Here is a 17,420-nt window from a genome sequence, read left to right as displayed (position 1 = left end):
TTTTTAATATGATAGTGGCATTGATGCCAACTGTTCAAGCCCCTAATCTTTCTCAGGACTCTCATATCTGCGGCCAGTCTTTGATCAAGTGTTTTATTTCTATCCCAGCTCTTAGATCCATAAGCTAAAATTGATTTGAACGCTATCTTGTGTACAGCTAATTTAGTGTTTTGACCAATTTCTCTCTTATTCCATATAAATTTATTCAGTTGACTTCCCACCATACCAGCCTTGTTGATTCTGTTGTCTATTTTCATATTTAATTTATCATTTTCACTAAAAATCGTACCTAAAGTATTTTGGTAAATGTGAAAAATTTGGGTGAGATTATTAATGATGAACTGCTGATAAGTCAGCAACATGAAGGTAGAAAGGAAGCAAACTGCAACTGGTTAGAATCAGCTAAGAGCAACTAAAGTCAAAGGGCCAATATGTTACATTTGTTAACTGCATATGTTTTCCATAATAAATTTAGTTTAATCCTTTATCCAAGTGTAAGCAAACAAAGTTTGTGCCTAAAGTATCTTCAGGACTGAGGCAACTTGTGGTAAAGGTGGACCAAGTTCTCATCACTTGTCATAGTATCTCCCATAATGCAAAGCACATCTCCTTGCAGACATATATAATGCTATGCACTAAGGGAAGGGCCACTACCCAGACCAACTTCAACCCTCATTGAGGTCCCGTCAGTGGGAGCCAGACACAGAGGTGGTCTTCTCCATTACCTCCACCTTAGTGTCACCTCTGAGTCTGGCTCCTACTGACAGGAGCTCGATGGGGGTCGAAGCCGGTTTGGGTAGTGGCCCTTCCCTTAGTGCATAGCATTATACATGTCCACAAGGAGATGTGCTTTGCATTATGGGAGATACTGAGACAAGTGATGAGAGCTTGGTTCACATTTACCACGAGTTGCCTCAGTCCTGAAGATACTTCAAGTGCAAACTTTGTTTGCTTACACTTGGATAAAGGATTAAACTAAATTTATTATAGTCTACCCAAGTGTAAAAAAACTTCCAGCATATGTTTTCCAGCCAGATTCCTGTTTTGCATAAGTGAAAATTCTTCATCCTATGTGATGATGATGTAACTCTGAAAATGTCATTTATACTGCATGCTCAAACAAGCAGGAAAAAAGAATGTAATATCACTTCCAAGAACTGTTGGCAATTTACATTATATGATGGGGCAAATGCTGATCCTACCTGGAAAATGACTTTGTTAAAAGATTTATAAATATAAGATGTTCTGCTTTCTCATATATGTTCAGTGTTTCTTCTTTATTATTTTTTTCTATGGGTATTTTCATAGACAGCATTCTGCTGAACTGGCCACCATCATTCTTTTACTTTTTTCCACTAACGTATGAACACAAGCAGCTGCTAGTTAATATCTGTTTACTCCCCACAATGAAACTTCCACAACCAACTTCTCTTCCTTCTTATGTTCATCCTCTATCCAAGTGTAAGCAAACAAAGTTTTCATGTGAAATAACTTCATGACTGGGCTACTTGTATACAGAGGTTAATGACTCTACATTAATTGATTTAGTATCACATAATACAAAGCACATATCCTTACGGACATGTTCAAGATATCCTTATGGACATCCTTCCCTTAACATGATGCTATGTTAAGGGAAGAGCCACTACCCAGACCAGTTTCAACCTTTACTGAGGTCTTGTTCGTGAGAGCCAGACCCAGAAGTGATATGTTAAGGGAAGAGCCACTACCCAGACCAGTTTCAACCTTTACTAAGGTCTTGTTCATGAAAGCCAGACCCAGAAGTGATATAAAGGTTGAAGTAATGCAGAAGTCATATTTCCATATGCAAGTCATTAAAAGGTGTCACACCTTATTATTAAAATACTCTGGATTAGAGATGGTTATTGAAAGTTTTTTTACTTGGTTATACTATAAATTAAAGATGGCAAGAAATTATATTCTTACTTTCATCCTTTATCCAAGTGTAAGTAAACAAAGTTTGCACATGAAGTAGGGATAGGTACAGGCCAAGAGGCCATCCTTAGTACCTGCATAAGGAGGATGAGAGTAGGGAGCATTTTTGGCTTGAAACGTAGTGGATGAATGAATGCATTGGCAAAGTGTGATGAGTGCTGAATGAACTAAGCAAGTTTAAAGTGTGGTTTAATGAGAGTGAAGACTTCCCATGATGAATCTTCTGATTTCAAGGTCTAATGATTAAAAAAAAATAAAAACTGGAATCATCTGACTTAATCTTAGCAGCACTCTTTGCACTAGCACTATTGTGCCTCTTTTTTACATTTCTTTGGAACTGTTCATACTGCAAGATTCTTGATTAAACAACAAGATCAAGGACATAATCAACACCTAAAAATACATAATGATATATCATCCAATCACATGGCCTTATTAATATTTAGCCTATTCAAAACTTCATAACACCTCTGACTCTTTTATTTCTAGTATATTTCTAGCATTTGCATCTCAATGTTGATCGCTTTCAACAGTGAAATGAAACTGACCAAGAATCGTTAAGTATTTCTGCTACAACCTTTAGTGGTCTCTTTGTACCATCTTTCTATAATCATTCTTCCTCTTGATCACCATACAAAGGAAGAGCCTCTTAGAATTACTTTTGGTCTGCTGGCTAAATCTGTTTTCATCATATTACACTTCTCCTTACCGTGTTTGTGTCAAATGTTTTAACCACTTTTCACACTTCATCAATCTGTTTTCCTTGCAGCTAATCATCTCATAATACTGATGTAATTTGGCTGCAGAGCTTTCCTTACTCATCTAATAGTTTGCCATAATATCCCTTTTTAACTGAAACCTCCAGTTACCTCATGATTATTCTCACCAACTGCTGGAAGTGTTGATACCTCATTCACAACTATACATTGAAGCTGCCACCAAATCCAATACTTTAAAACTCCACACTTCTTCCATTACTAGTTGTGTCTGAAGTGGTTTTGCTTCTATACACCTACTTCTATATTCCATATCTTTAATCTCATCTCAAAACTGTCCTATTTCTGAATATTTCCATTTATAGTATAATAACATTAGCTATCAAACAGTATACAAAATCAGATGTGATTCAATTTATATCGGATCCCTCAGAACACTTTTTTTTTTGTTTAATGCCACTGAAAACCTTTCTTCAACTTTAGCTTTCCTATACTTCCTCAAAACTGAAGATAAAATCCAAAGAAAATGTACAAACCAATAGGGGCACTTTCAGTCAATGCTACAGAAATTAAACAAATCTTGGACACTGAATTTATAGAAATCACTTCAGATTACTCTCCCTCATAATGATTCCATGAGCAAGTTTTTTTTTTTGTTTGTGTGTGTGGGGGGGGGGGAGCAAGTATTAGCATAAATATATGCATAAATTTAGGAACTCCCATATCATCTCACCCATCTCAAGCATGCCCTCTCCCCAATGAAAATTGCATGAAATTATCAAGAAAGAGAAACATTTAGACCAATCTTCCAATAATGAAGCCCAATGTGTAACAGAATACAATAAGAATACTATAAATGATGAGTTGTTCTGTTGAATGTTTGTGTCATGTGGTATGAAAAGTATTTTTTTCATTAACTGCACATAAATAAATTCTCACACAATGTTCAAAGCCAACTTGCAGATTTGGAAATGACCCTCATAAGAGAAATTTTTTGGAACTTCCATACACTGCAATCAACTACTAAAATGGGAAGTACATCACCTGGTAACCAATCCCTGAGATTGAGAAGAAAACAATTTCCCAATCCTGGTTCTTCCTACCTATCTACACACACACACCCATTAGATATTGCCATGTGTGTGTGTGTTCAAACATCTCATAAGGAAAGGAGAGAGAGAGAGAGAGAGAAGATATGTATGACAAATATTGAAATGCCCTGTGTGTGTGTGTGCGTGTGTGTGTGTGTGCGTGTGCATGCGTGCGTGCGTGCTCAACGTTTTGAAAAATATCATACAATAGCTAAATTTTGATAGGATGGAGGATGCAGAATGTTCAGTATTGTATAAAAATACTAAGCAAATTTTTCTTCAATAAAACATAATCAAGTGTCACAATTGTGGTTAATGTTGATTTGAAAACAAATAGCCTGAACTTTTGTATGTTATTTTTTAATTTAAATTATAAAAGAAAGTGTGAAAATAAGTCATTAAAGAGAGTTTGATGCTTCTATTTTCTAAGCAGTGAAAAGGTTAATTATGAAAAAAAAAAAAAAAAGCTGATGATGGAAGCAATTAAGAAAAAAAAAAATCTAAAACAAATCATGGCTTGAAATTAGAAAAGTCGGAAAGTAGTTATCAACTCAGATTGCAGCAGTGCCCATAAGGGCTGTAGAAAGCCACAAATTGGAATGATGCCTAGAATGACTACTTCTTTTATATTATATTTCATCTCTTAACAATAGTAGATGGTAATGAACAGATAATGGTAACCAATACTATGCCAATGGAAGAAGCCTCTGTGTGAAACACCACCAGCATACAGAGATACGTTATATATGATCAGAATAGTAATAATACTAATCATTAGCCAATAGGCATCTTGAAGATGATGATTATAACACTGATCAGCAACATGCTTCAAGTGTAGCAATTATCTGAAAATAAACTGAATTCTCAACATAAACAGTTAGCAAAAAAATGTATACTACTTTTACTGTATCCTTTCTAAATTTATTATCTACAAAATTTTTGATACTAAATATTTTCTTAACTAAGATTTTAAATCGGAGTGTAACTGGTTTTAAAGAATGCTATATAAAATTACCTAGTCAAAATTTATGCGTTTGCTCATGAAATATTTCACTTCAGTCTATATGAAAAGACATAACATAATCTCATTACACTGTAATAGAAAGAATTTAATCATAAACAATGAATATGATATTATTATATTTTAAAAAGGACACAACTATGCATTTCTACTATTGTTTTCTGTGATAAAATATTTCATCAAAGCTATTTCTTTTATATTATATCTCAAACTATTTAACTTGATTTGCACACATCACATAACTACAACTGCATACAAATATCGATAAACTAACTTTTAACTATATTATTGTATGTAATTTCAAATGCATTTCATTAACATATAAAAATGTTACTACATTTTGACAAACTAATGAAGGGAAATTTAGCATCACAGCATTGAGACTTGATACACTTAAACCAGCAAATGGTCATAACACCAAGTGTATTATCTTCTGTAGCTCTGAAATACAGTAAACAGACACCATTATAAGTGCATGATTTGCAACTTCCCACAACTGAACACATAAAAAAGTGCACAAACACAATGGGAAGAAACATGAAGATTTCATTGGTCCACATCATCCAATCCATTTTTGAGCTGATTGGATGATATCGAACTTTCTTCATAGAAAATACAGTGATGTTAAGTAAGAAGTCTAGAAAGGAGTCACCATAATTTTGAACAACCATTAATCAATAATGATAATGGATTACTTACATAAAAAGGTTTTTATTTATAAAATTTTATTCATTTTAAGACTTGAAAATTGAAACAAAGCCAGAAAGATATATGAGAGAAGATTCACAATGCAGTCACAAGTGTTTCAGAAGAACGGCATGATCTAATTTAGTTATAACAAAGTCCTAAAAAAGGAGTAGTAAAAGGAATTTAAAAAACCTTCAATTTTGGTTTGGGTAATACAACTGAGTCTTGAATTTCTCTTTAAATAGTTGTTCAAAACTAAAATGGCAGCGACAGACAAGATGTCTTTGGCAAAGGAATCTCTGGTCTATGTCAACTCTATGTTGCACAAGACTATCACACATGAAATTTCTTGTAGTGGATGTAGTATCTATGTTCTTGAAGTCTCTTCTCAAGTCCAGTTTGCCCATAATATGTGAGATGACATTCACAAGGCACTTCATAAACCCCTGTGAGAAAGAGAGAGAGAGAGAGAGAGAGAGAGAGAGAGAGAGAGAGAGAGAGAGAGAGAGAGAGAGAGCATAAAAGTTTATGGTGGATGGCAATAATGCAAACAGTTTGTTGATTGGGAAAGAAAGCAGGCAAGAGGTTAGTTAAATTTTATTAGGATTCTTAAGATTGTTCAGAGATTTTATTTTATTTTATTTTTATGTTGAGCTCATACACAACAGGTTGGTTGATCAACCTACAGTACATTAGTACCATGCATGGGTAGTGGGTTGGGAAAGAAGGTACTTGTTCACATTTGATTTAAATGACTGTATATTGTATTCCTTGGGGAACACAGCAGGGGGAAGACTGTTCCATAGTACAGCAGTTGCAGGGATGAAGGAGGAGGAGAAGAAACTTGGATGAAGGGATGTTGAGCAGCAGCTGCATATGTTCCAACAAGTTTAGTACTAAGTGGGGAAATTACTGATGCTATTTCAGATGAACATTTTCCATGGAAATATTTGTAGAATACACATAGTGCAGAGACCAATTGTCTGTGCAAAAGTGTAGGGAGTGAGTTAGTAAGAGATGAGTCATTAATAAGTCGGACTGCTCTCCTCTGTATTGAGTCAAGCATTTTGAGGGAGCTTTTGGGGTCCCCATCTTATATGTGAAAGCAGTATTCAATGGCTGGGCAGATTTGTGATTTGTACAAGGTTAACAGCTGTTCAAGGGTGAAGTAACATCTTGAATGAAAGAGAAATCTTACTTTTTTTAGAAGCTGAGGATGCAATGGTTGTGATGGCAGGAGAGGCTTGCCAGTGAGAGATGTCAGTGAAGCCCTACATTCATGTTGGAGTTACAAGAAATTGGATTTTGTCTATAACATGTTGGATTCTCTCAGTGGTTAAAACTATCTAGTCCTTTTGATGGTGTGAGGATCTTGTAGTAGGTCAACAGGATTGGAACAGATGAAGTGAACATTGAGTAGAGTCTGATGAACAGAATCCTGCTAAATACAAACCAGTGAAAGTTGGTTTATGATATATAGAAATGGATAGGATGCCAGATGTGGAGCAGAATTCAAGGAAGGCTAATTTTCTTGTTGTTAGAGCTCACAGATATTCTGGTCAGCTTTGACATCTTTATTCATAAATTCTAATCTAATTTATGATCTTTATTCTAATCTTTATTCATAAATGTTCCATTAGCCAAAACTCTTCAGTTATTTCTCAAGAATTTTTTTTCCGGACATATTAAAGACCTTTGATTTTGTTATATGAATTCTTCAAAAAAGAGAATCTTCATACAGATGGAGGGTATGGCTGTGGAGAGCTCCTTCTCACCTGCCTACTTTGATCAATAACTATTTAGAACTTCTGGAAGACTGATTTCCTACATACTATCTCAGCCTTCATTTTGGGGTTTGTTACATTGACACAACTTTGCAATTTGGCAACATCCAGGAGATGTTCTGGTTCCCTTCCTAGCAAGAACAACCTACACTGCCATATTAAATTCACTCTTGGAAAACAAACAAACAAACAAACAAACAAAAAAAAAAGATGGAAAATTAGTCTTCCTTATTTAAAACACTGTTATAAAAAACTTGCTCACTGTAACAAAATATTGAATAGTCCTGACTAAAGTCCAATAGTCACAATGCTATTCTGAAAGAAAATCACCATAATGAACTATCAACTATCACAAACTATTTCTATTTATGAGTTGATAAAGCAAGAGTCAACTGTATATGCTTATGCTTTTGTTTCAACTTTCTTACTAAAAATGCCTACAAAACACTAAGCAAAAATTTTATTAATACAAAATGGTTGAACTATGATGAACAATTTGTGACAGAAACCAAATACAATGGCTCTCACATATAAAATATGATATGACAGCATAAAGGCAAAAGTTTGGTAACATTTTCTGGAACATCCTATAAATCTATCAGTATTTTTTTTTTTTTTCAATAATGATTTTTTAACCCCCCCCCCCCCCGACTCTACTGCTTGGAAAAAAAAAAAAAAAAAAAAAAATTATATCTCATGCAATTCAGTTTTGAAACATCGTTTTAGCACTTATATAAATTTATTAACTGCAAATAATTGTTGTTGTTGTTGTGTGGAATTAGCCTAAGCAACTATTACGTGTGTTAACTGCATGTGTTTCATTTTGACTCTTTTTTTTGCAGGACAAACAACCTTGAGTTTCTAGGAGGAATATCCCTGACACCTCCATATGATACAAGTGCAAGCAAAACAAGCACGTGATCTTTAATATAATAAATTTAGTTTAATCCTTTATCCAAGTGTAAGCAAACAAAGTTTGTGCATGAAGTATCTTCAGGACTGAGGCAACTCATGGTAAAGGTGGATCAAGCTTTCATCGCTACTTGTCTTAGTATCTCTCATAATGCAAAACACATCTTGGGACATGTATCATGGCATGTATTAAGGGAAGGGCCACTACCCAGACTGGTTTCGACTTTTATTGAGGTCTTGTCAGTGGGAGTTAGACCCAGAGGTGGCGGAAGCAATGGAGAAGTCATATTTACCTATACGAGTTGCCAAAAGGTGTCTTACCTTATTATTAAATTACTCTGGATTTAGAGAAAGATGTTGGAAATTTTTTTCCACTTGGTTAGACTATAATAAATTTGGTTTAATTCAAGTGTAAGCAAACAAAGTTTACACCTGAAGTATCTTCAGGAATTAACGTGGATGAAATTTTTATTAGGATATCTGGAGATGGGGGAGGAGAATGAGAGGCCATCCCTGGAAGCTGTATAAGGTGGGTGTGAGCAAGGGGCTGAGGAGTAAATTTTTTGCATGGAGAGTGGTGGATGATTGGAATGCATTGCCTGAGAGTGTGGTGAGTGCAGGGACAGTGAATGCATTCAAGTCGAGGTATGATGAGCTGTGCATGTAAGCGTGGGACCTCCCACAATGAATCTCCATGGAGGTCTGTTGATAATAATAATAAATCACATAAATAGTTACTAAAACAACTATCAGCATTTTATACATGTATAATCATCATCATCACCACCAAATTCCTGATATGTACATCAAGGGGTGTATTGGCCACTATGATAGTATTGCTTGAAAAGTTTACATCATTAATAACTTCCTATTAACAATTTTCCTTCAAATGAATCTGTCATCTATCAGTAGTCAAAGATTGTCAGATATTATATCTTGGTCTTCTAGGGCAATTCAAACTACATCAATCCACCTAGATCTTGGTCATTTTCCTGTCAACCAACACCTGTTTTGCTAATTCTTCCTTTCCCATTCTGTTTAAGTGACCATACTACCTTAGATGCTCTGCTTACATATTCCTAATGATGTTAATATCCATTTTCATTTTTTATTATGATTCTGCCATCTGTTCATTCCCCTAATTTTTCTCAGAACTCTCATATCTATGGTCCCTAATCTTTGATCAGCTATTTTATTTCTAACCACTCTCAGATCCATAAGTTAAAATTAGTTTAAACACTGTCTTGTATATTCCTATACTTTAGAAGTCTCACTAATTTCTCTCTATTTCATATAAATGATTATTTATATTATCTTATGCCATATAAATACAAAGCTGGTATAGCAGACAATGAGCTGAACAATCAGCTGAATCACTACTATACCAGCTTTGCTAATTTTGTTGTCTACTTCCATATTTAATTTGCCTTCTTCACTGAAAATTGTGCCCAAATATTTGAATTGTTTTACTTTTCTATAATTTTCCCATTCAGGATGCAGCTAACATCTTCAATGCTGTTGCCTATTTTCATAGTCTGTCATTTTATTGCTGCTTTTCATACCATGTTACAATTTAGTTAAGGAAACTTGCAGTAAGTTTATTTAAGAGTACATCATTATCTTCATAAAGAGATGAGATAAACTTCTCCAATTCTTATATAAGGTCTAATATTTGATATTAATGATATAAGGTCTTACATTTTTACTAACTTGCTATTTTTTGAGTATATGTCTTGTTGCTTGTAAGAGTTGTTTGATTGTTTGTTTGACAGAACTCTTAATTTTATTATATGCATACTGTATTATACATTATGGAAACAGCAGAAGAACAATTTGAATTTGAAGAACAATGATGGGTGATTTTGTTAACTGCAGCATGTGCAAAATGTGTTTGCTTTGTAGGATGAAGGATTTGTGGAAAGAGTGAAGTGAATGTAAATTTAGGAAGTGTTTTGAGAGCAAATGCCAGAAGTGTGGGATGGGGGAGAGTAAGCAAAATAACAACAGAGTTGAATAATGAAAGATAAGAAAATGTGAGTGTGACTGTCAGCATAGTTGTCATTATATATAAAATGTTGAAAATGAGCGAGTGAGGGTACACGAAGTAAATGTTAGCAAGAATGAAACATGGGATATGAAGAGAATAACCAAATGGTAATTGATAGAGAGAGAGAGAGCATGCTTAAGATGGATTTCTTCACGGGTAAAAACGTGAGATAGAATGGCTGGGAAAAACACCTAGCAAGTGGTATGGCAGAAAATCAAAAGAAGAGAGAGGTAAGAGAAAGCAAAGTATGAAAGAGGAGGATGAGGATAGAGTTTTCTGTGGAGACTCCATGTTAACAGCAGTGATTAAGCTGAGCATGATGAAATCATGTTCCTTTGGTGCAAAAATTAAGGATGTTATCAATGCTGAAAGAATGCAGAGAGGGAAAGCAAAAGAGATGATTATTTTAGTGGGCAAAAATGATATCACAGTTGCAAAGTGTGGTATGTGAGAAGATATGAAAGAGTTATTACACTGGGTGTCTGCTGCTGTGGTATGAAAAAAGGGAGCTGAGAAGAAGGGCCATTATTGCAAATCATTCAATGAAGTTGTGCAGGAGGAATAGAGTGGAGTTTGTGTGGAGTAAGTTTGATGAACAAAAAGGACTTATATAAGATGGATGGCCTGTATTTAAATGGACTCAGAGTTAGGTATTTTGAGACGGTACTGTTCAGAAATGCATAGAAAGAGAGAAACTAGAGTGTTTGTGGGCTGCAGGTGTGTGTGCGTGTAGGCATCCTAGAAATGAGTGAGGTGAACAGTGATCACATGATGTTGAATGTAGCCTCCCCACAGGTTCTTAATTTTGTTGGGATAATAGACACAAGGTGTGAGGGAGGTTGTGGAATAAGTTGAGAATAAGACAGAGGAGGTTTGGCACTGGTTAGTGCAACATGGCCAAAGGTTATAGGCATTTGTGAGACTTGGTTGATGGAAGAAGATACAGTCACAGTGACAGAATGCAATAGGGGAGGTATAGTATTTTCAGAAAGGACACAGGAACAGAATGGGAGGAAAGATTTTGTTAATGCAAGGAAGATAGTCAAGGGGTGTTTTATAAAAAGCAGTATTAAACTGTACTTTAGGTTGGCCAACAGTCTCAGTTTAACTGGGATAGTACCAGATTTCATTAATGAGGCATTAAAAAAAAATGAATTTTGTAAACCTGTTTGCCAGCAGTGTGAGGACCTCTGTGAGAAAAGGGTATGTGTGGAACTACAAGGAGGGTGATTATGAAGAGCTCAGGAGACAGCTTGCAGGTGTAGCGTGGAATGAGGAGTTAGCTGGAAAAGAGATCAATGCAGCTTGGGGAATTTTCAAAAACTATCTAGTAGATTCAATGTCTAAATGTATTCCAAGGGTGAGAAGGTTAAATAAGGTACGTGTGAGATGAATGAATAAAGAGATTAAGCATGCGATACAGAGAAAAAGGGCATTGTGGAGGCAGCATAAGAGAAGTGGAAATAACCAATTCCATGAGGTCTACAAAGACCAGGCAAGGAGGGTGACTTGGTTGGTAAGGGCTAAAGTATTTCCAGCACACATTCTGTTGCAGAATGTGTGGTGGAGATACATAATGAGCAGTTCATAAAGGTCTTTCATATCTTGTGAATGACTTCATGGAGCGATTGAGAGCAGTTGATGATGGGGAGAAGGGACTGACTGTAAGTGAGCAAGAGGTGAATGGGGAGCTGAGTAAACTAGATGTTAATAAGGCTGTGGGACTTGATAATATATCACCACATATTCTGAAGGAATGTGCCAGGGAGTTGACACCTGCCTTGACATATTTTTTTTAATATGAGTCTTGCATTCGGTCAAGTTCCTAAGTAGTGGAAGGAGGGCAAGATTGTGCCACTTCATAAAGGAGGTGATCGAACTCAAACATCAAACTATAAGCCTATCTGTGTGTCAGGTGTTGTGGTTAAGTTGTTGGAGAAGCTTGTGAGAACTAGGATCCAGAGTTGGGTTGACAACAATGGTATTATCTTTGATGGGCAGCATGGATTTGCTAAAGGGAGGTCATGTTTTAGTAATCTACTTACTTATTACAATAAAGTGACTACTTCCTTGGACAGAGGAGAAGGATACATAGTAATATACTTGGATTTCACAAAGGCTTTCGATAGAGTACCTCATGATAAGTTGACAGTCAAACTAGAGCAGATGGGGGTTGGATATTAGACTAGTGCATTGGATTGGAGACTGGCTATCTGATAGGTACCAGGAAAAGGAAAGTCACTAGTGGAGTGCCTCAGAGGTCTGTTTTAGGGCCATTACTGTTTAACTTGTATATTAATGATATTTGTGAAGATTTGGATGGAGATATTGAGATGATGCAAAGTTGGGACGAACCATGAAGAGTAGTGAAGGTGTTGTGGCCTTGCAAGAAGACTTCAATAAATTGAGTGATTGGGCACAGATATGGGGATGTGAGTTCAATGTTGCAAAATGTAACGTTTTAAAATTTGGAAAAGAAAGATAGGATGCAGAATTTATGTTTGGTGAGGATATGTTGTTGGAAGTGGAGGAAATAAGAGATCTGGGGATGATATTGGATATGGATCTGAAATTTAGGGGGATACATTGCCAAAATTGTGAAGACAACACAAAGGCTTCTGGGAATGATGCAGAGACACTGACGCTTCAAAGTAGGGAGATTCTTGTTCCGTTGTATAAGGCTTTGATTAGGCCACACATGGACTATTGTGCCTGGTCACCTGGTTTTTAGAAGAATGAAGAGATGTTGGAAAGGGTCCAATGCCTTTTATAGAAGCACCACCACCTTATCCCTACATGTCAATGTACTTTTTATCATAGCAATACAATGTGCGGTCTTTGCAATACTTGCAATGTATCCCCGGAACTTCAGTCCACTATCTACCATCACTCCTATGTCCCAATTCTCATTGATTTCCTGAAGTACAGCTGCACCAATACAGTATGTAGTCTTATTGTTATACGCTGATAAGTTAAGAATGTTAAAATTCCACTTATCATGGTTTAATGAGCAAAGTAAACCACCTATCATGGTTTACTTAATTATTTTACTGGGTTTAAAAACCCACTAGAATAATTAAGTAAACACGCTTGTTTCTAAGTAGGTATCGTTGTAAACTTTAGAAAATATTGAATACATTGATTCAAGAAGAAAGAAATAATTAATTAGCTCAATAGCAAAATTTAATGTAAAATAAAAATAGAGGGGAATTAGATAAATATGTATAAAGGAAAGTTGCCAGATACAAAGTGTAAATTAAGAGAGTTATGGTTTTGTGTTAATGTTAAATTCGATGTAAGGATAATTTGCAGAAGAAACACTAGAACGTATTCTGTGTGAAAGATAGTCCAAGGTTCAAGGACACATTGACGATTGTCTCCCCGGGCGGTCGCGTGGAGTGAACAAGCAGGGAGAGAACGGATGTCGTGAGGTCATGTGACACAGAAAATCAAGGTGCCAGGTGAACAGCGGAGTTTGCGGTATTTACCGATAGATTGAACGTATAAAAGGGTTAGGCACCACCCTAAGGAGCTCTTGGTCTTTCGTTGTGTGGACGTTCTCACGTTTCCTTGAGTAGTGAAGGTTTAACCTGGTGCTGGTTCGGGGATGGCCGAACGATACCTAAAGACTAGGACGATGTTAAACTCTGTCCTAGATTCCCGGAAAGTAGTGGCAGACCATGCCGTTGAAAGGTCAGCAGAAGCATGTGTCCCGAAGTCTAAGCTGATGATCACTATAAAGTCTTGACCCGAGGTAGATTGAGGGAACCAAGGAAATGTCTTAACAAAGCAGAAGATAGACTAAAGCAGATGCAGACGGATAGAGGTACAATCGAGTAGAGATAAGTAAAATTTGTTATTTATATGAATGCAATCTGAATGTGTAGTGATATGCGAAGATTTATTAGTGAAGGACTCAGATACAATTTAAGGTCAGGACTATAGTGCGTGTTTTATAGGAGGTCATGAGTGAATGGTTACTAACTGAATTTGAATCTATGTATGTTGGAGAATGGTTAATGTTACCAGTTGTTAGTATAGAAATTAAATAATGGAATGTGGTAGTAATCTAGATGATACAATACAGATTCGTTTACTTTTGTGTGAATTATTTGAGAAAATTGTGTTTAGAGATCATATCTGATGAAGTAAAGCTAATTAATTGATTTAAGAATGTGTCATATTTAGAATGACGAATATTCTCGTATGTTAAACTGTAAATTTGGAAAAACAAATAAACCTTGCTTGACTTTAACTAAACATATGAGTCTGTGTATAGAATTTGAGGCACCGCTAGGACACGACTGCAACCCTAGGTCACATGAGTATATCTTCTAACTTACTTCTTGATTGGGTAATTATCTTTACTCTAATAATTCTAAGTGGTGCAGTCTAAAAATATAAATTTCTTGGGATTTTAAGAGAGATAAGGTTTGAGGACTCTGTCACCAATAAAATTTGGCTATACCCTGAGGCCATTTCTTTGTGTGATAGGGATACCAGTGACCCATGTAGAAGACACCTCACTTCTAGCAGCCTGATATAATGATTCAAGGAATAATATTGAAAGGGGACACAACATTATATTTCTGTTAACATACCTTGCATTTATTAATGTTAAAACTGCAATCTCATTCATTTGTCTAAGCTAAAAGTCTATTCAAATCTTCTGGTAGAGAAATAATATCAGCACAACTCCTGATAATTCTACCGAACTTTGCATCATTGGCAAATTTTTGAAGATACCCAATCAATCAACATGAAATATCATTAACAAATAAGTTAAACAGTAGGGGGCCCAAGAACAGAACCATGAGGCACATCACTGGTGACTTTCCTTTTCTGAGATGCTGTTCCATCATTCAATTCATCTTACCAATCTGTTAGCTAATACCATCTTCTATGGCTTATACACCAATCTGCCATGTGGTAATTTATCGAATACCTTTGCAAAATTGAAGAAGATCACCGTATACAAATTCTCCCTTATCCAATGCATATGTCACCTTATCATAAAATGTAAGCAGATTGCTAAAACATGACCTACCCTTCACAAACTCATGCTGAACATCACAGCGAATCTAATATCCATCAACCCAATCTCGTAATCTATTTATAACCAATTTTTCCAAAATGTTATTCACAAGTGCAGATATAATAAACTGAATAATAATAAGGGAAAGGCACTAATTCAATAGTGAAAATCCTCAATTTTAAATTCAAAATTCAGTAGTTATTTAATAATGAAGGAAGTCAATCTCAATAAAGTAAACCTTACTTATGTAGATAAATGCTTCATCGAAAAATGAAACATGAACAAATGCATTTATCTTAGTTTCTGTGATAAAGGATGTTTTAATGTTTCTCTAAATAAAATAAATTATTATTTTTCATATACAGAATAGGTGATACTTTTTAGGATACTCTTGTGAGCCCTTACAGCTCATCACCGCATATACTTTATGATAACTTTCAGTATAACTGGAGATTTTTGAAGTCTCTCTTGATCATGAGATGAAGGAATGTAACATGCAGTTCTATCTCAAGCTGCAACAACACAACAACATATACAACAAACAGTAATGAGACATTGGTGTTTAAAATATGAAGAGAAATCAGTAGTGTCAATAAAGAAAAAAAAAACTTTTTAAAATCCATACCACCATTTGATTTGTCATTTTAACATTTTTTTTGTTCATGCAGGTCCAAATATCAGGTACCAGTAAATTTTGGAACCCAGCACATTATTAATTTCTGTTCCACCATTTTCTTGATTCTGAACAATTAATACAATAATACAACTTGCATTTTATATATATATATATATATATATATGAGAATTCATTTTTACTCGGTTGGAATATTATAGAAAAGCTTTAACGACTGTTACCGAGAGATAAAAAGATGACAAGATATATTTAAAAAGATACTACTAGTTTACTAGTTTCGTTAAATAGATCAACATCCTCAGGTATCACAATCAAAGAAGTATAAAAAAAAATTACAAAGACTTAAAATTGTAATAACAGAACAAGTATAAAACGACAGTAGCATGTTTGAAAAACAAATGCGAGTATGAGTTCCAAACAAACGTATACTACACGCTGTCGCAAGTGCGCCAGTACTGAACAGAAGCAACGTGTGCATCAGAGAGAGATACACAATAGAACTAATAATTTATTAAAAACCACCTTAGAGTTACAAAGAAACATTCAGCTTTCTTTTAGGTCACTTCATTTGTTGATACCTCGACTGTATGGTCTCCCCAAGATTCACAAAACTAACTGTCCACTCAGACCTATAGTTGAGGGCATACACTCCCCTACTTATAATCTCTCCAAATATCTCGCGAGTTTTCTAAGAAATCTTTCTGGAATTTCCTCTTCACATATTAAAAACTCTGCAGATTTTGTTTCTAAAATCAAGGACATCAAACTTAAAAAAAACAGATTCAATGGCCAATTTTGATATGGTTTCTCTCTTTACATATGTACCTGCTCAAGAAGTCGTCAATCTTCTCAAGAACAAATTATCAAAAAAACTCTTTGCTCTTCTCTCCCATTGCATAAAGTCAGGATACTTCAAATATGATAATAATATCTATTTACAAAACTCAGGTCTGGCTATGGGCAGCCCACTCTCTCCGATTCTTGCGGATATATTTCTCAACGATTTTGAAGAAAAAGCTATTAACTCCTTTAAACCAAAAGTCTGGTACCGCTATATTGATGATATTTTCCTCATCTGGGAAGACGGTGTCAATAACCTCTATTTATTTTTAGACCACCTAAACAAATGCCATGAAAAAATCTCTTTCACCTTCGAACTGAAATCAGATGACTGCCTTCCCTTTTTAGACCTGAAACTTACCAGATGTGCTGAGAGCATTAAAATCTCAATTTTTAGAAAGCCTACTCATACTGATAGATACCTTCATGCTTCCTCTCATCACTATCCCCCACAAAAATGTGGTATTATTTCCACCTTAGCTCACTGAGCCAAACCATTACTTACAGAAGAAACAGAAATTGAAAATGAACTCCTTTTTCTTAAAAAAACTTTTATTAACAATGGTTTCTCTCCAAAGAAAATTGACAAATTCCCCCCCCCCCCCAAGCACTCAACTACTTCTGAAGATCCCTCTTCCCCAAGAGCCTTCATCTCCTTGCCTTACATCAGCTCTCTTTCACCAAAACTGGCAAAGAT

The sequence above is a fragment of the Typopeltis vanoorti genome, chromosome 1 (assembly GCF_054136105.1).
Source record: "Typopeltis vanoorti isolate ZY-2024b chromosome 1, IOZ_Tvanoo_1.0, whole genome shotgun sequence".
Lineage (NCBI taxonomy): Eukaryota > Metazoa > Arthropoda > Arachnida > Uropygi > Thelyphonidae > Typopeltis > Typopeltis vanoorti.
Note: the sequence above shows the minus strand (reverse complement) of the source record.